Source organism: Schistocerca serialis, chromosome 10, assembly GCF_023864345.2.
Source record: "Schistocerca serialis cubense isolate TAMUIC-IGC-003099 chromosome 10, iqSchSeri2.2, whole genome shotgun sequence".
Taxonomy (NCBI): Eukaryota; Metazoa; Arthropoda; class Insecta; order Orthoptera; family Acrididae; genus Schistocerca; species Schistocerca serialis.
This window is the reverse complement of record NC_064647.1, coordinates 236801196-236827373: the sequence shown is the minus strand read 5'-3', so window position 1 is coordinate 236827373 and position 26178 is coordinate 236801196.

The window sequence follows — 26178 nt, the reverse complement described above, 5'->3', positions numbered from 1 at the left end:
ATATTCTTTTGTGACAGTTTGTCCTTTTTCAAAGAAATGTGTATCACCCTCGCTGGACACAACACCTAGGACGTGAACCCCAGACTTCTCAGAAGCGTAATACTTGGCCAAAGTATCGAAAACAGTTGATCTCGGGTACCCGACAGAATCGAACTGTTTCAGTGAGCGAACGGGACTTACGATAATCGCAGCTCTTCGGTTCTGACTGTTTACTGGCCATTCGCGACCTCCGGGGGGAAATTCAAATTGAACCTAGTCCGGAGTTAAGCGCCGCTCCCTGTATTTGCTCTCCGTGGGTGTGTTTTTATGTGTGTGTTCCTTTAGGATAATTCTGTTACCCGAGAAAGAGACACGTATTTACTGAAAGTCTTTCAAGAAACTTAATCAAGAACTTCACTGCTGTATACGAAATGTTATTTCTGAAGAAACTTAAAAGCTCTCAGTACCAGATTTCGAATTCTAATATTGCACAGTAGGTTCCGGGTTCCACTAATTTGCAGATAGATGCATTTATTTATTTAGCTTTGTAGAACCACTGGTTTTCATTTTTGAGCTTATTACCGTTTTTTTTAAATATCAGGAGTAGTTACTGTCTTGGAGGGTCAAAGTAGCCTCGCTTGTACGCCCACGCAGTCAGTCGATGTAACTGTCACTGTTAAAGATCTGAAGTTTCACTCCGCCTACATAATCTGGCGTAACATTATTTGCTTTCCTTTCTTAACTATAACTGCTTAACAGTGTCATCTCTTTTGGCTTGTATTTAATATCTGTTCTTTATGTTACCCATACCAATTAATATCTATTCTTTATGTGTACCCATATATTTCCAATATTGGGCCCCCCAGCTACCAGACCCGATCACTTCACATGATTCTTAATGTCTTCAGTCACACTTCTCACTGCGCTTTAACTTACACCTACAGTATTTGTTTACAATGTATTTTTAGGCTTTCTGTTATTTTGTCAGGGCTTGTGTTTAACTTACTCTTCGCCCTGTGTGTGCACATGATGGCGAACAGTTCGGAACAACCTATGACCCAATACAAGGCTTATACGAGGGTGAGTGAAAAGAAAACCTTAAATATTTTTAAAAATATTATTTATTGTGCAGAAGTGGCACAAAGCTGTATCACTTTTCAATATACTCTCCCCCACGCTCAATGCAAGTCCTCCAGCTCCTACAGAGTGCATAAATTCCATTAGAAAAAAATTCTTTTGGTAGTCTGCGCAACCACTCATGCAACGCGTGGCGTACCTCTTCATCAGAACGGAACTTCTTTCCACCCATTGTCTTTGAGTGGTCCAAACATATAGAAATCACTTAGGGCAAGGTCTGGTGAGTATGGTGGATGAGGAAGACACTCAAAATGCAGGTCTGTGATTGTTGCAACTTTTGTACGGGCAGTGGCATGTGGCAAAAGGACACCTGCTGACAGCAATCCACGTCGCTTTGATTTGATTGCAGGCCGCAAATGATTTTTTAGGAGATGTGCGTGTGATGCACTGGCGACAGTCGTCCCTCTAGGCATGTAATGTGCCAAACTGACGCCCTTTTCGTCCCGAAAGGGAGTCAGCATAACCTTCCCTGCTGATGGTTCTGTTCGAAACTTCTTTGGTTTTGGTGATGAGGAATGGCGCCATTCCTTGCTCGCTCCCTTCGTTTCCGGTTGGTGGAAGTGAGCCCAGGTTTCGTCCCCAGAAACGATTCTTGCAAGGAAGCCATCACCTTCTCGTTCAAAGCGCCGAAGAAGTTCTTCACATTCATCAACACGTCGTTCTCTAATTTCAGGAATCAGACACTTTGTGAAACTGGAGCACATCATGCACAATGTGGTGTGCTGACCTATGACTAATCTGTGAACATGCTGCAGTGTCATTCAGTGTCACTCTGCGGTTTTCCTTCACTATGGCTTCAACTGCTGCAATGTTCTGTGGAGTCAGAACCCGTTGCAGCTGACCTGCACGAGGAGCATCTTCCACTGAAGTCACACAATTTGCGAACTTCCTACTCCATTCGTAGACTTGCTGCTGTGACAAACTTGCATCGCCGTACTGAACCTTCACTCGTCGATGAATTTCGATGGGTTTCACACCTTCACTACGCAAAAACCGAATAACAGAACGCTGTTCTTCCCTGGTGCAAGTCGCAAGTGGAGCGGCCATCTTTATACTGATACTGCGACGGTATGTGTGCATCTGCACTATGCTGCCACCTACAGGCCATTCTGCAAGCTGGTTGTAGCACGCTTACCAACTTACAGGATAACGGCGCGAAATTTCGATTTGTTATTACAAATTTAAAGTTTTCATTTGACTCACCCTCTTACTCCCCCATTCGGGTGGCAGGCATATGGGAAAAAACAGGTCGAAAATAACAGCGCCCAGAGTCTTCGAACTGTTTACTTTCCTGTGAGATTTAATGATTTTTTCAAATTTTAACTTACATATATACATCAATTATGATAAAACAGGCCGCGCAGGATTAGCCGAGCGGTCTGGGGCGCTGCAGTCATGCACAGTGCGGCTGGTCCTGGTGGAGGTTCGAGTCCTCCCTCGGGCATGGGTGTGTGTGTTTGTCCTTAGGATAATTTAGGTTAAGTAGAGTGTAAGCTTAGGGACTGATGACCTAGGCAGTTAAGTCTCGTAAGATTTCACACACATCTGAACATTTTTTGATAAATCGAACCACAATCATACTATGTCTCTACCATTCCACTCCCGAACAGCGCGCGGTAAAAACGAACAGCTAAACCTTTCTGTTCGAGCTCTGATTTCTCTTATTTTATTTTCATGATCATTCCTACCCATGTAGGTTGGGCTCAAGAAAATATTTTCGCATTCGGAAGAGAAAGTTGGTGACTGAAATTTCGTAAATAGATCTCGCCGCGACGAAAAACGTCTTTCCTTTAATGACTTACATCCCAACTCGCGTATCATATCTGCCACACTCTTTCCACTATTACGTGATAATACAAAACGAGCTGCCCTTTTTTGCACCCTTTCGATGTCCTCCATCAATCCCACCTGGTAAGGATCCCACACCGCGCAGCAATATTCTAACAGAGGACGAACGAATGTAGTGTAAGCTGTCTCTTTAGTGGACTTGTTGCATCTTCTAAGTGTCCTGCCAATGAAACGCAACCTTTGGCTCGCCTTCCCCACAATATTATCTATGTGGTCTTTCCAACTGAAGTTGTTCGTAATTTTAACACCTAGGTACTTAGTTGAACTGACAGCCTTGAGAACTGTACTATTTATCGAGTAATCGAATTCCACCGGATTTTTTTTGGAACTCATGTGGATCACCTCACACTTTTCGTTATTTAGCGTCAACTGCCACCTGCCACACCATACAGCAATCTTTTCTAAAACGCTTTCCAACTGATACTGGTCCCCGGATGACCTTACTAGACGGTAAATTACAGCATCATCTGCGAACAACCTAAGAGAACTGCTCAGATTGTCACCCAGGTCATTTATATAGATCAGGAACAGCAGAGGTCCCAGGACGCTTCCCTGGGGAACACCCGATATCACTTCAGTTTTACTCGATGATTTGCCGTCTATTACTACGAACTGCGACCTTCCAGACAGGAAATCACGAATCTAGTCGCACAACTGAGACGCTAACCCGTAGGCCCGTAGCTTGATTAGAAGTCGCTTGTGAGAAACGGTGTCAAAAGCTTTCTGGAAATCTAGAAATACGGAATCAACTTGAGATCCCCTGTCGATAGCGGCCATTACTTCGTGCGAATAAAGAGCTAGCTGCGTTGCACAAGAACGATGTTTTCTGAAACCATGCTGATTACGTATCAATAGAGCGTTCCCTTCGAGGTCATTCATAATGTTTGAATACAATATATGCTTCAAAACCCTACTGCAAACCGACGTCAATGGTATAGGTCTGTAGTTCGATGGATTACTCCTACTACCCTTCTTAAACACTGGTGCGACCTGCGCAATTTTCCAATCTGTAGGTACAGATCTATCGGTGAGCGAGCGGTTGTATATGATTGCTAAGTAGGGAACTATTGCATCAGCGTAATCTGAAAGGAACCTAATCGGTATACAATCTGGACCTGAAGACTTGCCCGTATCAAGCGATTTGAGTTGCTTCGCAACCCCTAAGGTATCTACTTCTAAGAAACTCTTGCTAGCAGCTGTTCGTGTTTCAAATTCTGGAATATTCCATTCGTCTTCCCTGGTGAAGGAATTTCGGAAAACTGCGTTCAATAACTCCGCTTTAGCGGCACAGTCGTCGGTAACAGTACCATCGGCACTGCGCAGCGAAGGTATTGACTGCGTCTTGCCGCTTGTGTACTTTACATACGACCAGAATTTCTTCGGATTTTCTACCAAATTTCGAGGCATTGTTTCGTTGTGGAACCTATTAAAGGCATCTCGCATTGAAGTCCGTGTCAAATTTCGCGCGTCTGTAAATTTCAGCCAATCTTCAGGGTTTCGCGTTCTTCTGAACTTTGCATGCTTTTTCCGTTGCCTCTGCAACAGCGTTCGGACCCGTTTTGTGTACCATGGGGGATCAGTTCCATCTCTTACCAATTTATGAGGTATGAATCTCTCAATTGCTGTTGCTACTATATCTTTGAATTTGAGCCACATCTCGTCTACATTTGCATAGTCAGTTCGGAAGGAATGGAGATTGTCTCGTAGGAAGGCTTCTAGTGACACATTATCCGCTTTTTTAAATAAAATTATTTTGCGTTTGTTTCTGGTGGATTTGGAAGAAACGGTATTGAGCCTAGCTACAACGATCTTGTGATCACTAATCCCTGTATCAGTCATGATGCTCTCTATTAGCTCTGGACTGTTTGTGGCTAAGAGGTCAAGTGCGTTTTCGCAACCATTTACAATTCGCGTGGGTTCGTGGAGAAACTGCTCGAAATAATTTTCGGAGAAAGCATTTAGGACAATCTCGGAAGATGTTTTCTGCGTACCACCGGTTTGGAACAAGTATTTTTGCCAACATATCGAGGGAAGGTTGAAGTCCCCACCAACTATAACCGTATGAGTGGGGTAATTTATTTGTTACGAGACTCAAATTTTCTCTGAACTGTTCAGCAACTATATCATCGGAGTCTGGGGGTCGGTAGAAGGAGCCAATTATTAACTTAGTTCGACTGTTAAGTGTAACCTCCACCCATACCAATTCGCACGGAGTATGTACTTCGACTTCACTACAAGTTAAACCACTACTGACAGACACAAACACTCCACCACCAATTCTGCCTAATCTATCTTTCCTGAACACCGTCTGAGACTTCGTAAAAATTTCTGCACAACTTATTTCAGGCTTCAGCCAACTTTCTGTACCTATAACGATTTCAGCTTCTGTGCTTTCTATTAGCGCTTGAAGCTCAGCGGCTTTCCCAGCACAAGTATGGAGGGGAACGCGTTACTACACCACTGTCATGGCCATTGTCAGTTTAAGAGACCGGAGCCGCTACTTGTCATTGAAGTAGCTCCTCAATTTGCCTCGCAAGGGCTGAGGATATCCATTAAAACCGACAGTAAAACACGAAGAATGACCGGCACCCCAGCAGAGGCTGAGCAGCCGTGTTGCGTTTCGGTAGCGGGAGAGCGCGGCGATTTCGATGCTGGAGTACCAGCTATTCTTCGTGTTTTACTCTCACTTTTAATGCATATCGATAAAACGAATAATGCACTTGACAAACTTGGAACCACTGTAAATAAATGAAATAATTTTAGCCTTAACAATAATTTTGTTTGTAATGGTGTGCCACAGAAATTTGAGGTACTACTGAATAAACCAGGGAGAAGGAGATTCGTTAATTAATTCGCAGAATTGTGCCGATCCGTCACAAGGGCGTCATCCGAGCCGTGCCGCGGGCTCCAGCCAGCTTCCTCGCACCAGGTTTCCGCGAAAAAGGCACAAACGTCACCACGCAGGGCAGTCGCTTCTTAAGCCGTCTTCACACGGGACGTGAAGGCGCACGTGGACAAGGAGCTGGTGACGTCACAGTAAGGAATTCCACGTCCCACTACACTGCGGAGCGTGAAAATATGGATTCTGGCCAGTGGGATGCAGAACATAGGGACCTCCGTATTGTACGGCGTTAAACATCGTATTTGGAAACTTTTCTTTCCGTTAGAGTACGTGGTGCGAATAGAAGCTGTTTGAAAGCATCAGCAAACTGAGGACCTCTCGAAGACACGTCGTTTTAGCTACCATTTGTTATAATAAAGAGAGAATAAACCACATATCGGCAGATAAATACTTCCTGTGGTTGCCGGCCGAAGTGGCCGTGCGGTTAAAGGCGCTGCAGTCTGGAACCGCAAGACCGCTATGGTCGCAGGTTCGAATCCTGCCTCGGGCATGGATGTTTGTGATGTCCTTAGGTTAGTTAGGTTTACCTAGTTATAAGTTCTAGGGGACTAATGACCTCAGCAGTTGAGTCCCATAGTGCTCAGAGCCATTTGAACCATTTCATTACTTCCTGTGGTTGACGCTTTTAATGTTATAACCTGGGTGCCACGAAAGTATACCGTTTCAGTGCTACGGCACAACGATGATCTGTCAAAAAGCCCATTTTTTTACAATTTGAATATTAAATATCAAATGCTGCCATTTGCAGATACAGCTTTTAGAAAGTGCATGCTTTATACGGCTGTTATGTGGAAGCTGTAGAGTAGTTCATAGCTCTGTCAGCTCACGAATGGTAGGTAGTGCGTTTGCGGCCACCTCACTTCCAAATTTTTTTTCTTGATCTTTTGTTTTCTAAAATATTCTGGGGATACTTATTCATTTAATAGAGATACAGTATCTCAAATCATTTGCTGCAACGGCCAGAAGTCTTGACGTGAGTACCAGTCTACGTCTGCAATTAAACTCAAGTTACACATCGTAAGTTTTTGCTATTACGAAACTTTCTGTAAAATACATACACTTTCCTCTCGGTTTGTGGAAGGCTTCGTATTTGTCTCTTGCCGGTAAATATAATTTTAAATGATTGTGGGCAGCTTCGAAAAAATCTCCTCTTCCATGCGAATGAAATACGACTTGAAACCTATGTGACGAAGTGCGTTATTTCAGAGCACTAGTAGTCAGTCCAACACAAGAAAAAAAAGCCTTCTAGTATTACAGGTGATTCAAAAATATTTCTGTTTGCTGGTGACACCAGCTTGGTAGTGTAGGATCCTGTTTGTAATATTGAAACAGTATCAAATTATGTAGTTCATGAAATAAGTTCGTGGCTTGTGGAAAATAATTTGATGCTAAATCACAGTAAGACTCAGTTTTTACAGTTTCTAACTCACAATTCAACAAGAACCGATATTTTGATCAGACAGAATGGGCATATTATAAGCGAGACGGAACAGTTCAACTTCCGAGGCGTTCGGATAGATAGTAAGCTGTTGTGGAAAGCCCATGTCCAGGATCTTGTTCAGAAACTAAATGCTGCTTTATTTACCATTAGAACAGTATCTGAAATAAGTGATAGTTCAACACGAAAAGTAGTCTACTTCGCATATTTTCATACGCTTATGTCGTATGGTATTATGTTTTGGGGTAATTCTTCTCATTCAAAAAGGGTATTTTTGGCTCAAAAACGGGCTGTTCGAGCTATATGTGCTGTAAGTTCGAGAACCTCTTGTCGACCCCTATTCAATAGTCTGGGAATTCTGACATTGGCCACACAGTATATATTTTCTTTAATGTAGTTTGTTGCTAGCAGTATTAGCATATTCCCAAGAGTTAGCAGCTTTCACTCAGTTAATACGAGGCAGAAATGAAATCTGTATGTGGAATGCACTTCCTTGACTCTTGTGCAGAATGGAGTGCACTATTCTGCTGCATCCATTTTCAATAAGCTACCACAAGAACTCAAAAATCTTGGCAGTAGCCCAAAGTCTTTTAAGTCTAAACTGAAGAGTTTCCTCTTGGCTCACTCCTTCTATTCTGCCGAGGAGCTCCTGGAAGAACTAAAAAAAATAAGCAAATTCCAGTGTTACATTGTTGATTTTCTTTATTTAAACTTACGACTTGTCACCTGAATATGTTTTTTATACTTCACTTTATCTGTTTCTATTATCGTGTTATAATTTCGTGTATTGACTCGTTCCATGACCATGGAGACTTCTCGTTAATTTGGTCCCACGGAACAATAAATAAATACAATACAATACAATAAACACCGATTTTGGGAGTCGTATGAATGACACGATGGGCAGTAATTTTTTATGCTGACTCCGGTACACATTGTAAAACAGAAATTGCAAATGCCTTCCAAACTACGAAACAAAATGAGCCTGTATCTTGTTATTATTAGTATTCTATTTAAATCCCTCAATATCTACATCTACATCTACATGGATACTCTGTAAATGACACTTAAGGGCTGGCAGAAGGTTCATCGAACCACCTTCACAATAATTCTGCATTGTTCCACTCTCGGACAGCGCGCAGACAAAACGAACTCGTACATCTTTCCGTGCGAGCTCTGATTTCTCTTATTTTATTATGATGATCGCCCCTCCCTATGCAGGTCGGCGTCAACAAAATTGAGCCGTGCACGGCTTGTGTTCATGCCATGTATCGTTTGTCATCTGCTACTACGGTACTGCCGCCTCGTTTTCTTATTCCATTTACAGGCGTCACTAACTCCCTGCCTTACTTGCCCCTGAGCGGCAGCAGCAGCGAGTATCGACAAGTGCACTGTCGTACCGTCTCTGGAGCGACCGATAGTATTTCCGGGTCGTCGTGTGTCTGGCAGTCAGTTGGAGACGCAGCAGCAGTGCAGTCGGGACGCAGCGGCAGTGAAGTCGGGGACGGAGCGCCGGTGAGGCGCCGACAGCCAGTGCTCGCCGACCGCTGGCGACACACGTGAACTGTCCGACGGAGGGAGGTTGGGGCGGAACGACCGTTCGTTGTTCGTTCGGTTGGGCGTCTCATCGGCGGACGTACATTTGGTCCTTTCACCGTTTGCGGGCCTGGGCAGTTGGTTGGTAGGCGTGAAGCAGAGGTTATCTGTCGGTCGGTCTGTTAACTGTCTGTCGGTTGGTTGGGTTGTCGTCGGATCGACAAAGGTTGGACCGACTGCCTGTCTCACCTACGCGAGGCTTAGTGTTTGAATTCCAGGCCGACACTCGGAACTTCTGAGCGCCCTTGGGTGTGCTGCCTTTTCTTGTTTCATCTTGTTGTTTGTACTTGTATGGCTTCTAGCCGATTTTTGGATTCAGGTTGTTTTGCCCTTAAGGCCTTCAGCCTAACTTAGGAACTGTTTTATGAAAAGCCTCTGGCATTTTTTAAATTAACGTTAATGAGTCTTAAGTATTGGGCCTTCAGCCGATTTTGAATTTAAGTTGTTTTGCTCTTAAAGTGTCAGATTCTTTGGGCCTTCAGCCGATTCTGAATTAAAATTGTTCTGCTTTTAAGGTGATAGATGGTTTGGGTCATCAGCCTAATTTAACAACTGTTTTATGTAAAGCCTTTGGCATTTTTAAAATTGACGTTATTGACTCTTAAGTGTTGGGCCTTTAGCCGAATATGAATTTAAGTTGTTTTGTTCTTAAAGTGTCAGGTTCATTGGGCCTTTAGCCAATTTTGAATTAAAGTTGTTCTGCTCTTAAGGTGTCAGATGGTTTGGGCCTTCAGCCTAACTTAGGAACTGTTTTATGTAAAGCCTTTGGCATTTTTAAAATTAACGTTATTAAGTCTTAAGTATTGGGCCTTCAGCCAGTTTATGTATTTAAGTTGTTTTGCTCTTAAAGTGTAGGATTCTTGGGGCGTTCAGCCGATTTTGAATTAAAGTTGTACTGCTCTTAAGGTGTTCGATGGTTTGGACCTTCAGCCTAACTTAGGAACTGTTTTATGTAAAGCCTTTGGCATTTTTAAAATTAACGTTATTGAGTATTAAGTATTGAGCCTTCAGCCAGTTTATGTATTTAAGTTGTTTTGCTCTTACAGTGTCAGATTCTTGGGGCCTTTAGCCAATTTTGAACTAAAGTTGTACTGCTCTTAATGTGGTAGATGGTTTGGGCCTTCAGCCTAACTTAAGAACTGTTTTATGTAAAGCCTTTGGCAGTTTTAAAATTAATGTTATTGAGTCTTAAGTGTTGGGCCTTCAGCCGAATATGAATTTAAGTTGTTTTGCTCTTAAATTGTCAGATTCTTGGGGCCTTTAGCCAATTTTGAATTAAAGTTGTACTGCTCTTAAGGTGATAGATGGTTTGGGCCTTCAGCCTAACTTAAGAACTGTTTTATGTAAAGCCTTTCGCATTTTTAAAATTAACGTTATAGAGTCTTAAGTATTGGGCCTTCAGCCAGTTTATGTATTTAAGTTGTTTTGCTCTTAAAGTGTCAGATTCTAGGGGCCTTTAGCCAATTTTGAATTAAATTTGTTCTGCTCTTAAGGTGTTAGATGGCTTGGGCCTTCAGCCTAATTTAAGAATTGTTTTATGTAAAGCCTTTGGCATTTTTTTTAAAAATTAGTGCTACTGAGTCTTAAGTGTTGGGCCTTCAGCCGATTTTGAATTTAAGTTGTTTGCTCTTAAAGTGTCAGATTCTTTGGGCCTTCAGCCACTAATTAAGTTCCAAAACTAAAGCTCTTTTTTTAAAAATTTTCTTGGCTCTTGTAATGTTCGATCAAATACACGCTTGTATGTTCGAGTATAACAGACAGCCGCTTATTTTGGCCCTTTTCCACAAGTTAAACTACCTGTCCTGTCCTGCGGGTTTAGCAGGGCGTATCAAAAATATTTTCGCATTCGGAGGAGAAAGTTGATGACTGAAATTTCGTGAGAAGATTCTGCCGCAAAGAGAATCGCCTTTGTTTTAATTATGTCCGTTTCAGATCCTTATCATGTTCGCGACACTCTCTGCCCTATTCCGCGATAATACAAGGAGGGCTGTTTCGCTGAATTTTCTCGCAGTACTCCGTTAATCCTGCCTGGTAAGGATCGCAGACCGCGCAGCAGTACTCCAAAAGAGGACGGACAATCGTAGTGCAGGCAGTCTCTGTAGTAGATATGTTACATTTTCTAAGTATTCTGCCAATAAAACGCAGCTTTTGGTTTTCATTCCCCACAACATTTTCTATGTGTTCCTACGAATTTAAATTGTTCGTAAGTATAATTCCTAGGTATTTAGTTGAAATCACGGCCTTTAAATTAGACTGATTTATCGTGTAGCCAAAGCTTAACGGATTCCTTTTAGCACTCATGTGGATGACCTCACACTTTTCATTATTCAGGGTCAATCGCCAGTTTTGGCACCATTCAGATATCTTTTTTAAATCGTTTTGCAATTTGTTTTGATCTTCTGACGAGTTTACTAGACGCTAAACGACAGCAGCGTCTGCAAACAACCTAAGACGACTGCTCAGATTGTCTCCTAAATCGTTTGTATTGATACGGAACATCACAGCATCTACAGGGTGTTACAAAAAGGTACGGCCAAACTTTCAGGAAACATTCCTCACACACAAAGAAAGAAAATATGTTACGTGGACATGTGTCCGGAAACGCTTACTTTCCATGTTAGAGCTCATTTTATTACTTCTCTTCAAATCACATTAATCATGGAATGGAAACACACAGCAACAGAACGTACCAGCGTGACTTCAAACACTTTGTTACAGGAAATGTTCAAAATGTCCTCCGTTAGCGAGGATACATGCATCCACCCTCCGTCGCATGGAATCCCTGATGCGCTGATGCAGCCCTGGAGAATGGCGTATTGTATCACAGCCGTCCACAATATGGGCACGAAGAGTCTCTACATTTGGTACCGGGGTTCCGTAGACAAGAGCTTTCAAATGCCCCCATAATTGAAAGTCAAGAGGGTTGAGGTCAGGAGAGCGTGGAGGCCACGGAATTGGTCCGCCTCTACCAATCCATCGGTCACCGAATCTGTTGTTGAGAAGCGTACCAACACTTGGACTGAAATGTGCAGGAGCTCCATCGTGCATGAACCACATGTTGTGTCGTACTTGTAAAGGCACATGTTGTAGCAGCACAGGTAGAGTATCCCGTATGAAATCATGATAACGTGCTCCACTGAGCGTAGGTGGAAGAAACTAAAATGAGCTCTAACATGGAAATTAAGCGTTTTAGGACACATGTCCACATACCATCTTTTTCTTTATTTTTGTGTGAGGAATGTTTCCTGAAAGTTTGGCCGTACCTTTTTGTAACACCCTGTATAACACTAGCATGGGGAAAGCCACGAATCACTTCTGTTTTATTCGACGACTTTCTGTCAGTTAGTACCTCTCTGACAGGAAATCACGAATTCAATTACATAACTGAGACGCTATTCCATAGCACACAATTTCACTACAAGCTGCTTATGTGGTACAGTGTTAAAAGCTTTTTGCAAATATAGAAGTACGGGATCAATTTGATATCCCTTGTAAACAGCACTCCACAGTTCGTGTGTTAAAGAGCTAGTTGTGTTTCACAAGAATACGCAACGAAGGAAAAGGTAGCAGCTTACATGCAACGTCTTATCGAAATGAAATAAGATACCGATACTGCTATAAGATAATCTGAACAAACAGCAGCACTGAGGAGCTGACCTGACACAAAGAGAAGCAGTCGCGAGCTGAAAGCTTCACACCTTGCAACACACGCACACTATTGTTACAGACACCGAAAACCGTTCCATAAGTTCTCCACGTAGATGTGAGCACCTTGAACGGGTGCAGCACAAGGGTAGTCTCCACTTACTCAGAGGGAGAAACCACGCCAGGTGAACCACAAGTACATTCCGCTGATGAATCCTGGCACATTTGCAGGGCCGTTTGGCTATGTATCGAGTACATGTGTTGCTATGTTGGCTAGGAATCAGACATTGACTGTGGTGGCTGTGCGATTTATCGGCACGGAGCAGGCGTTCAGTCTGTGACGTACTTGTGATGACCTATGTCCACTGACGGATGTAAGACTGTTCGTTGCGCTGGCTGGAGAATAAGGAGTTTGTAAATGACAAAGGAATTGTCGGAAACGATTGAGGCTGCAATTACAGAAAACAAGCGCTAAAAGTAACGGCTCTCACCTTTCCTTTAAAACTGGTACGGAAAATTCCCATGCAAGGCGTGTATTCATCTTACCACTTCAGAGACTGAACAGAATCACAACACTTGAGTGAAATATCAGTGAGGCGAGGCGCACACCAAGGCTGTGGGTTCGTTCGAGAGGATACTCAGCAACCCAGCTTTTACTAAAGATCATTTTAGGACACATTTTGAATTCTGCTGTTGAATAAAATACCTTTTCTCTAAATCCTATTCGTGTGGTGTTTCCGAACGCACTGAGAGACACAGCAAATGCCTGTTTTGCCAACCTGTTAAATAATTGCAAACCCTTGTCTGTGTGTGTAACTTCGTTTAGTTTCCATAAGTTAGTTAGGCTGGACACCATTCTGCTGGTTTTGACATTTGTCATGTCGATTACTGTCAGAATTAATTATGTTTCTTTTTTCATTTTGTCTGTATTACACAATTTAGAATAGAGACGGCAACAACAGTTGGTATTTTTTTTATTTTGTCTTGCTCCAGGGATATCACTTCAGTATAGGAGGCCATACATTGGTGGTTGTACAAAAAGGCGTTGTACGTAGGCACTGAGCACTAGCTTACTGCTGATACTGGTCCGAAATTTAGTTGTTGTTGTTGTTGTTGTTGTGGTCTTCATTCCTGAGATTGGTTTGATGCAGCTCTCCATGCTACTCTATCCTGTGCAACCTACATCCTTCTGAATCTGCTTAGTGTATTCATCTCTTGGTCTCCCTCCACGCTGCCCTCCAATGCTAAATTTGTGATCCCTTGATGCGTCAGAACATGTCCTACCAGCCGGTCCCTACTTTTTGTCAAGTTGTGCCACAAACTGCTCTTCTCCCCAATTCTATTCAATACCTCCTCATTAGTTATGTGATCTACCCATCTAATCATCAACATTCTTCTGTAGCACCACATTTCGAAAGCTTCTATTCTCTTCTTGTCCAAACTATTTATCGTCCATGTTTCACTTCCATACATGGTTACACTGCAGACAAATACTTTCAGAAACGACTTCCTGACACTTAAATCTATACTCGATGTTAACAAATTTCTCTTCTTCAGAAACGCTTTCCTTGTCATTGCCAGTCTACATTTTATACCCTCTCTACTTCGACAATCATCAGTTATTTTGCTCCCCAAATAGTAAAACTCCTTTACTACTTTAAGTGTCTCAATTCCTAATCTAATTCCCTCAGCATCACCCGACTTAATTCGACTACATTCCATTATCCTCGTTTTGCTTTTGTTGATCTTCATCTTATATCCTCCTTTCAAGACACTGTCCATTCCGTTAGGGGATGTATAGCACGTGCTAACATTGTACAGAGTTGTTATGACATTTCCGCGAAAACTCTGAATGAAGACCAATCCCAGGCAGAAGCGCTGAAATGGTCATCATCTGACACAGAAACTGAAAAAAATATTTACGGTTTCTTCACGATTAACACACAGTTCATTGATTCCAGCCCGTGTATTGGTCCGTCTAACATGATCTCTGCTTTGATGCTTTAATGCTTCTAAGTCATTTCCAGCTGTAACACATGTGGTGTCATCTGCATGCAGTGTGGAGTCGATAGTGTTGCACTCTTGTTGCCAAAACCTGCTGCCAACCTTACACTAAATCGCAAGCAGTATCTTTGGTTACTGCTCTCTTTACTAATATTCATTATATACCATTGCTGTCGTCTTTTCTCACTCTTCGTCCAAGTTGTCCAACTTCTCTTAAGTATGCTCTCTGTGCTTCCAGTCTCGTGCTAAATCACGTCACAAAATCATATCACGGAGCTACGGAGACAACCCAAAGACACATTCTGACTGTTCCAGAACACCTCAGAGGGCTACAACACCAAGAAGAACCGATTCTCGCTGTTTGGCAAGCTCAATGTGTAGTATCTTTGGTTATTTCTCTGTTTATTATTGTTAATCGTACATCATTAGTGTTGTCTTTTCTAATATCACGTGGAAGTTGTGCATCTTCCTGAAATTTGCCTTTCTCTTTATTAGTAATGATAATACATGATAAGTGTGAGTACTGCGCTTTGACTGTGATGTAACAATTTATTATCATCATTAATAAACACAGATGCATGCTTAGAGAAGACGTGCAAAAAATGGTTCAAATGGCTCTGAGCACTATGGGACTTAACATCTATGATCATCAGTCCCCTTGAACTTAGAACCACTTAAACCTAACTAACCTAAGGACAGCACACACCACCCAGTCATCACGAGGCAGAGAAAATCCCTGACCCCGCCGGGAATCGAACCCGGGAACCCGGGCTTGGGAAGCGAGAACGCTACCGCACGACCACGAGCTGCGGACAGGAGACGTGCAACTCAGAAATGATGTTAGAAAAGACAACACCAATGATGTACGATTAATATTAATAAAGAGAGCAATAACTTGAGATACTACACAGTGAACTTGTCAAAACCCGATGAGCGATTTTTCTTGATGTTGTAGCTCTCTGGGATGCTGTGGAATAGTGTTTCTCTAGTTTGCCTCAGTAGCTCTATGATGTTAATAAGACTTCTCATTTTTTTGTTTGCAAATTGCTAGTAAAGAGCTTGGTACTTCGTTATATGCTAGTGATTCTCCGTTGTTTTTGCATTCAAGAAGTAGGAGGAAGGTTAGGCCTTTGGAGGGTGTGTATTTTTGGATTACAGGACGTGGTAAGCGTGACAACTATGTTTTGACTAGTGTGTAAGAATGTATTATCATTATTAATAAAGACAGAGGCATACTTAGAGAAGGCATACAATTTCGAGATTACAGAACATCGTACTAGGCTAGTCATTTACATAGATTATGAATAGTAATCGTCCAAACGCAAAACCTTGACATTAGAACATTTGATATCATGTTACTCAACTGCACTATATGTTTTCTATCACTGAGGCATGACTGAGCAAAGAGGGTTCTAAGTCTCTAAATCCGTAGCGTACAGCTATTTTCTTTTTTAGCAGAATCATGTAGTTGGCACTGACAAATACTTTGCTGAGACCCACGAACTTACTATTAAGCGACCTCTGCTCGATTTCTCGGCTTTAATTGGCACGGTTGTCAAGCCTGGCACGAGTCCACCAAAGTGGGAGAGCACAAAGTACATAGCTTTCTTCTCGATGAGCTCGTAGAAGTCGAAACTGTATAGTACCTCCAGTTTCCTAGTCGCGGCTCTGCAGGAATTTGCATAACAGATTTCGTTAATTTCCCCAAAATAAGAAACAGCTGTTAGTTTCAGTAATCTTCATTGTTTATTGGTGCTTCAGGCTTCAGACATATATCCAAACCATTGAAGTTGCTATTAACATCGCACAACACTTTAACTCATGCAGCACATGTATCTCCTGACAAACATGATAACCGACTCGCTTCTTCGTTTCCCTGTGTCAGACACGTTGCACTTCTCCAAAGACAACATAGTTCTTACGTACAGTGGTTGTTGTGAATACTAGTAGAGACAAAATTAGAATCGAAAGATGTCTTTTTTCTGAACGTGACTTTCCATGTTTTGCCTGTTATCTGAGTGTTACAGTAATCCACACATGGCGTTAGTACAAGTACTTGTGTGAATAAGTGTGTTTTAGAATTTCGATTTGAGTAGCAATTTAGGTAATTAATAATTGAATGTTTGACGAAATTTACAGTTTTGACGTAAATTACAATACATTGTGTTCACTCTTTCCACCAACTTTCTCAGTGACATATAAATTATGGAAAGGTAATACGTTTTCTAAAAACTGATGTAAGTATTGAAGCTAAGCGTTTCATCGGATTATGAGTCAATTCACATTCCTTAATAGTTCGATTGGCTTTTCGCTTTTTTACAAAATATATGACTATTAAATTGCTTTTCAAGATTTCTCTTTCGATATCCAGAAGGTTGTATCCATGGTCGTACTTAATATATTTCAGAAGTCCATCTTTTGTTCATCATTACGTGAGAATCAAAGATGAACATTTTTGTAAGTAACAAAGATAGTATGATGATCTTTATGTCTTCATGTGTGGGTCTTATTTGCTGACATCCGACCATACAGAACTGTATTGCGCCGAGCAGTTCTAGGCGCTACAGTCTGGAACCGCGTGACCGCTACGGTCGCAGGTTCGAATCCTGCCTCGGGCGTGGACGTGTGTGATGTCCCTAGGTTGGTTAGGTTTAAGTAGTTCTAAGTTCTAGGGGACTGATGACCTCAGCAGTTAAGTCCCATAGTGCTCAGAGCCATTTTGAACCATTTGCAGTACCAGATATATGGCATAGCAGTATTGCAGTATCCAACATATAAACTAAAACCATACGACATCCCCTACAATTCCATATACAATTCACTATTAAGGGAATTCTATTAATTTTACCGACATAGGAGGTGGAGTTTACCTATTTAGGCTACCACCACGTTTGTTATCATGTCCAGAAAAGTAAAATTTCTCTCAGGTTCTATATGTCTCCTAACTGCATTGATAGTGACCGGGCCACTATCTCACGAAATAAGCATCTAACGAAAAAACTAAAAAGAACGAAACTCATCTAGCTTGAGGGGGAAACCAGATGGCGCTATGGTTGGCCCGCTAGATGGCGCTGCATAGGTCAAACGGATTTTAACCGCCCTTTTTTAAAATAGGAACCCCCATTTTTATTACATATTCGTGCAGTACGTAGAGAAATATGAATGTTTTAGTTGGACCACTTTTTTCGCTTTGTGATAGATGCGCTGTAATAATCACAAACGTGTAAGTACGTGGTATCACGTAACATTCCGCCAGTGCTTTCGGTATTTGCTTCGTGATACATTACCTGTGCTTCGTTAAAATGGACCGTTTACCAATTGCGGAAAAGGTCGATATCGTGTTGATGTATGGCTACTGTCATCGAAATGCACAACGGGCGTGTGCTATGTATGCTGCTCGGTATCCTGGACGACATCATCCGAGTGTCCGGACCGTTCGCCGGATATTTACGTTTTTTAAGGAAACAGGAAGTGTTCAGCCACATGTGAAACGTCAACCACGACCTGCAACAAATGATGCCCAAGTAGGTGTTTTAGCTGCTGTCGCGGCTAATCCGCAAATCAGAAGCAGACAAACTGCCCGAGAATCGGGAATCTCAAAAACGTCGGTGTTGAGAATGCTAGATCAACATCGATTGCACGCCTACCATATTTCTATGCACCATGAATTGCATGGCGACCGACTTTGAACGTCGTGTACAGTTCTGCCACTGGGCACAAGAAAAAATACGGGACGATGACAGATTTTTTACACGCGTTCTATTTAGCGACGAAGGGTCATTCACCAACAGCGGTAACGTAAACCGGCATAATATGCACCACTGGGCAACGGAAAATCCACGATGTCTGCGACAAGTGGACATCAGCGACCCTGGCGGGTTAATGTATGGTGCGGCATTATGGGAGGAAGGATAGTTGGCCCCCATTTTATCGATGGCAATATAAATGGTGCAATGTATGCTGATTTCCTACGTAATGTTCTACCGATGTTACTACAAGGTGTTTCACTGCGTGGTAGAATGGCGATGTACTTCCGATATGATGGATATCCGGCACATAGCTCGCGTGCGGTTGAAGCGGTACTGAATACCATATTTCATGTCAGGTGGATTGGTCGTCGAAGCACCATACCATGGCCCGCACGTTCACCGGATCAGACGTCCCCGGATTTCTTTCTTTGCGGAAAGTTGAAGGATATTTGCTATCGTGATCCACTGACAACCCCTGACAAAATGCGTCAGCGCATTGTCAATGCATGTGCGAACATTGCGGAAGGCGAACTACTCGCTGTCGAGAGAAATGTCGTTACACATATTGCCAAATGCATTGAGGTTGACGGACATCATTTTGAACATTTATTGCATTAATGTGGTACTTACAGGTAATCACGCTGCAACAGCATGCGTTCTCAGAAATGGTAAGTTCACAAAGGTACATGTATCACATTGGAACAACCGGAATAAAATGTTCAAACTTACCTACGTACTGCATTTTAATTTAAAAAACCTACCTGTTACCAACTGTTCGTCTAAAATTGTGAGCCATATGTTTGTGACTATTACAGCGGCATCTATCACAAAGCTAAAAAAGTGGTCCAACTGAAACATTCATATTTCTTTACGTACTACACGAATATGTAATAAAAAATCGGGGTTTCTATTCAAAAAGAAACACAGTTGATATCCGTTTGACCTATGGCAGCGAGATCTAGTGGGCCAACCATAGCGCCATCTGGTTTCCCCCTTCAAGCTAGACAAGTTTTGTTCTTTGTAGTTTTTTCGTTTGACGCTTATTTCGTGAGATATTTGGCCCGGTGACGTTCAATGGACCACCCTGTATACAAGGTGTACATAAAGTCCGGGAACACTTGGAATTATTTATTGCACAAGAACCAAACATTGTACTGATATCATACGTATGTCATTTTGAAGAGAAATCCTGAAAGTTTTTTTTTCATGTATACCGCCACAGCGTAGTTTCGTAATTTGCCGATAGTCAGCGCTAGTCGCAAACATGGCGGGTTCAGGTGCGGAGCGAGCTTTCTGTGTGAGTTCGACAAAAACAAGTGTGCTGCAGCTGTACAACGGATGTTTAGAACCAAGTACGGTAAGAAGCCACCAACAAGGAAGGCCATTTACCACTGACACAACAAATTCGTTACGGGGGTTGCTTGCACCCGGCAAAGAGAAGCGGACGTCCGAATGTGAGTGAAGTGAATATATAGCGCGTAAGAGAGATATTCATAACGAGTCCAAAGAAATCGGCGTGTCGTGCATCCTGTGAACTCGAAATGACAGTGTAGAAAGTCCAGCTACAGAAGCTGTCTACTAAACCATTCACATTGGAGCTACTGAAGAAGCTCAATGACGACGACAAAGACAAGGGTTTTGAGTTTTGTTCGTCACTCCAACAACTGAATGATGGCAATTCCATTGCTGATCGTCTAGTTTTTAGCGACGAAGGCACTTTTCACACTAATGGGAAAGTGAACAGGCATAATTGTCGAATCTGGAGTACAAAGCATCCACACAAATGCATTTGAGCGTGATTCCCCAAAGGTAATTTTTTTCTTGTGTTGTCACGTCGAAAACTGTGTGGACCATTCTTCTTTGCCGAGAGCACTGTCACTCGATATTCCTACTTGGACATGTTGCAGCAATGGCTGATGCCTCAAATGCAGTCGGACTGTCCATCTTTCAGCAGGATGGGGCTCCACCCAATTTTCATCATGAAGTTCGTGGGTACCTGAACACGAAGCTGCCGCATCTATGGATCGGCCGCGTTATAGAAGGGGACAGCTGTTTCTTGAATTGGCCTCCCCGATCACCAGATCACACTCCATGTGACTTTATACTGTGGGGCACATTAAAGACTTGGTGTATGTACCGCCTCTACCACGTGATGTAGCAGAGTTCTGGGAGAGAATACGGGAAGCGACTGCCACATTCGATGCGGTCATGCTGGGACTGTTATGGCAAGAATTCGTTTACCGTATTGACGTCTGCCGGGTCACTCATGGTTTGCATATCAAATGTTTGTAAAAAAAAAAACTTTCAGTTTCTCTTCAAAATGCAATATGTATGACATCTGTACAATGTTTAGTCCTCGTGCAATAAATAATTGAAAGTGTTCCCAGACTTTATGTGCTCCCATATATATATATATATATATATATATATATATATATATATATATATATATATATATATATATATGGTGTCCCAGCTATCTTGTCCACCCAAAATATCTCTGGAACAATAACAGCTATTGGGAAACGACTTTCACCGGTATCAATGTAGGGCTGGGGCCCATGTATGTACATATTTGGAAACATTCTAAAACGAAAGCATATGTGTTTTTTAACACAAACTTATGTTTTTTTAAATGGACCTCCTATATTTTTTCTTCAGCAATCCGTAGCATGACAAAGCACATACACAATGGCGTTGATTGCATCGCAATATTCCCATTACATCCCGAGATATTAAGACGCGAAGTTGACGCTTGAAACACCCGATATGCGCTGCTAGCGCACGTCCCGAGGCTCAGGCGTGAGCCCCATGCTGCCCGTAATCGCGATGTGATTGACATGTGTATTCACACTTCTATACTTATCAAGAGGTCCGAAACGAATAATACGGTCTGCTGCCATCCTGCATTAACGTCGTACATTCCAGCAGGTATTTATCCCATAGGCTAGGGGTGATGCGGTTCTGTAACATATCTGTGTACCACTACGTTAGTCACAAAGTAACGGATTAACGATAAGCGAAAGTCGTTTTCCAATAGCTGTTATTGTTCCAGAGATATTTTGGGTGGACAAGATAGCTGGGACACCCTGTATATATAGGTTGGGACTTAAGTAGTGGCAACACTGCTGTGGAGACACTATGCATTGGGATCTACTATTGTCGCTGACAGCACACGTTGTTGACATACCCACCCTACCTCCGAACAAACGGACTCGCCAGTCCCACGTCACCGGCGTGTGCACAATCGAGAGAAACACGGCCACTTGTGAGTAGGCAGTCTAACGTAATGGTGTCACTATGTTTTCGAAACAGGAACGACGTACTTGGATCAATGCACAGTATTACTGTTCGTTTCTGGAGCATCACCTGAGACCGGCTTTGCGAAAGAAGCGGCGACACTTTCTGCACAACCCACACATCATTTTGCACGACAATGCGCGGGTGCATACAGCGCAAGCTGTGGCTGCTCTGCTCGGTCGATGGGACAGGGAAGTACTGTACCATCCACCACACTCCACGGACTTAAGTCCTTGTGACTTTCTTTTGATTCCGAAGATATAGCAACCACTTCGTGGCATTCGCTACAGAAATGTTCGAGAGATTCGACAGGCGTTAGACTGCTCCATTCGTACCATCAACAGAACAGGCTCTGCTAACTGTATACTATGCCTTCCACATCGCTGGCAACGAGTTCAGCATAACGCTGGTGACTACTTTGAAGTACAGTAACAGGTTGTGAATAAATAGTTGCCATATCCTTGTATATACATACATCAAAAAGTTTTGCCTCCCACAGCTTCCCAGAACTCCTGAAGATAGACGTTGGCTGTGGACATTGTATCGCAGACACAGTCCCTCTGACTGTTTAGAGAAGTCACTAAACCCACCCAAAGATGTAAACGACCATGCATGAGCATGGATGGAGGGATTCCGACAGCTGATCAGTTCCAGTAATTCCACTAGAAAGGAGGTACACGGCTGGTGTTGTCTGTAGATCAATCATGCCGAGACGGTCAATACCGCGGTTCGATCGCGTTCGCGTGTTACTTTGTGACAGGTAGGGCTCTCAACAAGGGAAGAGTCCAGGCGTCTCGGAGTGAACCAAAGCGATATTGTTCGGACATGGAGAAGATACAGAGAGACAGGAACTGTTGATGACATGCCTCGCTCTGGCCGCCCAAGGGCTACTACTGCAGTGGATGACCACTAGCTACGGATTATGGATCGGAGGAATCCTGACAGCAACGCCGCCATATTGAATAATGCTTTTCGTGCAGCCACAGGACGTCGTGTTACGATCAAAAAGGTGCGCAATAGTCTGTATGATGCGCAACTTCACTCCCGACGTCCATGGCAAGGCACATCTTTACACATGCAGCGCGGTACAGATGGACCCAACAACATGCCGAATGGACCGCTCAGGATTGGCATCACGTTCTCTTCACCGACGAGTGTCGCATATGCCTTCAACCAGACAATCGTCGGGGACATGTTTGGAGGCAACCCGGCAGGCTGAACGCCTTAGACACACTGTCCAGCGAGTGCAGCAAGGTGGAGGTTCCCTGCTGTTTTGGGGTGGCATTATGGGGGCCGATGTACCCCACTGGTGTTCATGGAAGGCGCCGTAACGGCTGTACGATACGTGAATGCCATCCTCCGACCGATAGTGCAACCATGTCGGTAGCATGACTAGGAGGTTTCTAGCCGAAATATCGCAAGAAGAATTGTCGCTGTCCCGAGTGCACGCCCGAAAGATGATGGAACATTATGTCCGCAGGGAAAACTTCAAGAATCACATGCAATGTGTTGTTTTCATGAGCAATAAAAAGGGCGGAAATGATGTTTATGTTGATCTCTAATCCAATTTCCTGTACAGGTTCCATTGTACGTGGTGGTAGTGGCGTACCTAGTGTAGGTGGACTTGAAAGTTTTGTTGATAGAGACATTATTGCCTATCGCACCTATCATATATATATATATATATATATATATATATATATATATATATGGCTGTGTGCATATAGTGTATACTGCTGTCTAAGGCGGGTGACCTTGAGCGGGACTTAGCCGCTGGACGAGGCTGCCGGGCAACACGGGCCCTAGTATTACTAGACCCGTGTTGCTGGAAAACTCAGCTTCCGGTTGCGCAATGAGGGCTGATAAGGCGCGCTGGCGCTGTGCTTGCGCGTGTTGGCAGGAAGTTCTGACGTCATGTTGCTTGATAACTATGTCTAGAGGCAGCAGCATGCTCATTCGACTCGAGGCAGCCGCACGAAGCACACAGCCATGCCTTACCGTAGGAGAAGATACTACAGGAGGCAAAGGATGCCAGTGTATAAGACCGTGGATACTTTCGGTTTTGTTCCTAATAATGTTGTTCAACAAGAGCTTCTGAGTGGTCCTATCACATTTGTAGGATGCAAGATTAATTTCTCCTGTACTACTACCGAGGTTGTTACTGGCAATTCTTGGTTAACAGTTGCTATAGTACGAGGTGGTGACAAGCTATTATTAGGATTGGAATCGTACTATGACAGAGACATTATCTCTTATCGTACCTTTTCTATAGGAGTAAAAGGTGATAGGAATTATGGTACAGCTGTTGTACTTACTGATAAACCATTCTCATTGTATACAAGAAACTTGAAAGTTTTGTTGATAGAGACATTATTGCCTATCGCACCTATCATATATATATATATATATATATATATATATATATATATATGCCTATTGCACCTATCATATATATATATATGATAGGTGCGATAGGTAATAATGTTTCAAAACTTTATATATATATATATATATATATATATATATATATATATATATAAAATAATATTTCGGAGCGAAAACAAATTAAACACGACTGTAATAGCAAATAAAACTATTTATTACATGATAAAAACATCCGTACAGTAGCTACAAAAGTTGCAAAATACATAATGTACAGTACTGTACTGTACTATAAACTCACAGGTGAAATAGTTTATCTAGCTTGCAAATAGTCAATTTCTTCTGCCTTTTTGATGTTCGAGCTTTCACCGCGGCAATATTTAATATTTTTCGGAGCAGTAGTGCCTGCGTTGCATTAGCTTCTTCTTGACTTTCAAACCATTCTATACACTTGGACAGCATTGTTTCGGCCTCTGAATGGTTAATAGTTTGTTTTTCTTCATGGATTGAACACTCGTCTTCATCAGCCCCTTCTTCTTCTTCTTCTTTGGTGGCAGTTAGGCTGGCAACAATATCGTCATCACTCAAAATTAGAAAACCCCCGTCCACTTTGTCACACTCTAACCACTCTGATACTTCTTCTGACGTCAAATTTGTGCTGATTTGTAAATTAATAGAGTAAATAAACAAAGCGAACGCGTCACTGCACCTCAGAGCATTCTGGTATTACAGTATTATTATGCTGTTACAGCAGTGACGGTTAACAGAAACTGACGGTTTAAAGAGTGACGGTTAAACGAGTTTTTACTGTATATATATCCGCACAGACTGGTTGGCTCGTACAGGTCGGAAGTTATTGCTTGAACTCGAGACTGCAGTCCAGCCATTGTAGAGGCGTTGTCGTAGCCTTGTCCTCGGCACACTGTTGTACCCAGACCATAGTTTTCAATAACTTGTAAAATATCTTCTGTTATGCCATCGGCTTTCTTCCCAGTTTGATGAAAATAATCCAGAACTGATTCATTTACTTGTCCTTTTTTGTTTTCTTTGTGAACGTAACGAATGATTTCAGTGATTTGAACTATGTACAGAATGTTCGAAGTCCTGCAAAGACGATACAAAGATACTTCGAATTTTGTATACTATTTATAATATTTGTCTTAACACGTCGGCCCAGAAGTGGAAGAAATTAATTTCGTGTAGAGAGGGAAGAATATTTTGTAAATGTTTACCCCGACTGTTCTGGTTGAATCAAGAATTCTCTGAGTACAGCGTCACAGTCAGATAACAATCTAATCAGCTGCGGAAAATTTCCTTTGTTTTTCTCGTTGTGGCCACGATAAGGAAGATTTTGTCCAGCGAAAAACGTTGACGTCTATCAGGCTTCTTAAAAATGTCGCTTCATTTTCTTTTTTGTTTGTTTTAAATGCTGTCTGGGTAACTGGTATTAGACCTGTTCTCAAGTTTTTCCATTTCGCGAAACAAGCTTGATTGTACTCAGAGGTTTGTAAGCTCTGAAGTTTCCATCAAACTTGAAAACCAGCGACAAATTCAGATGCAGTGTTCAAACTTGCGCCAACGATAACAAAAAAACTAAAGAAAAACAGTATAAACTTTGGTTTTTAGTTCAGTATGCAATTCACATTCTCAGAACTTTTTCACCTTTCGGCTGACTGATACAAAACCAATTACACATCAACTGGCGGTCAGCACCTTTTTTTCTTATCCTTACCGTTTCGTCTGCTGTTCTCAAATGCTCCACCCCAGCTGTTTTATTTACGACAACCGTTACATGTCCTGGAACAGGGAAAGGCCATTGAGAGATTTCATAAAACAAAATATTACTTCTGCTGTCGATGGTTTCTGCTTCGTTCCCACCCTCTTTCGTGTGGTGCAGTCCTCCAATCTATTTCTATTTACGTTACGATTTACTACAGTATTTTCTACGTTTCCTGCGAGCTCTTCGGTATCTTCATGAATATCCCCGCTAAGTGGTTCTTCACTCGTCTTACTTCCGCCAGTTTCTTAGCTGCCTACGAATTCACTCTCGGGCAGAGGTAATTTTGCGACGTTTTCTTCTCCTACGTCATTTTGGTCTGCTGCTTTTTGAATACTCGCTGCTGACGTTGTTAACCTTCCAAAACTTTCGAACTGAGTGGCTTTCTTTGGTGTGATCCTCTTGGTCGATGTCGTTCCCC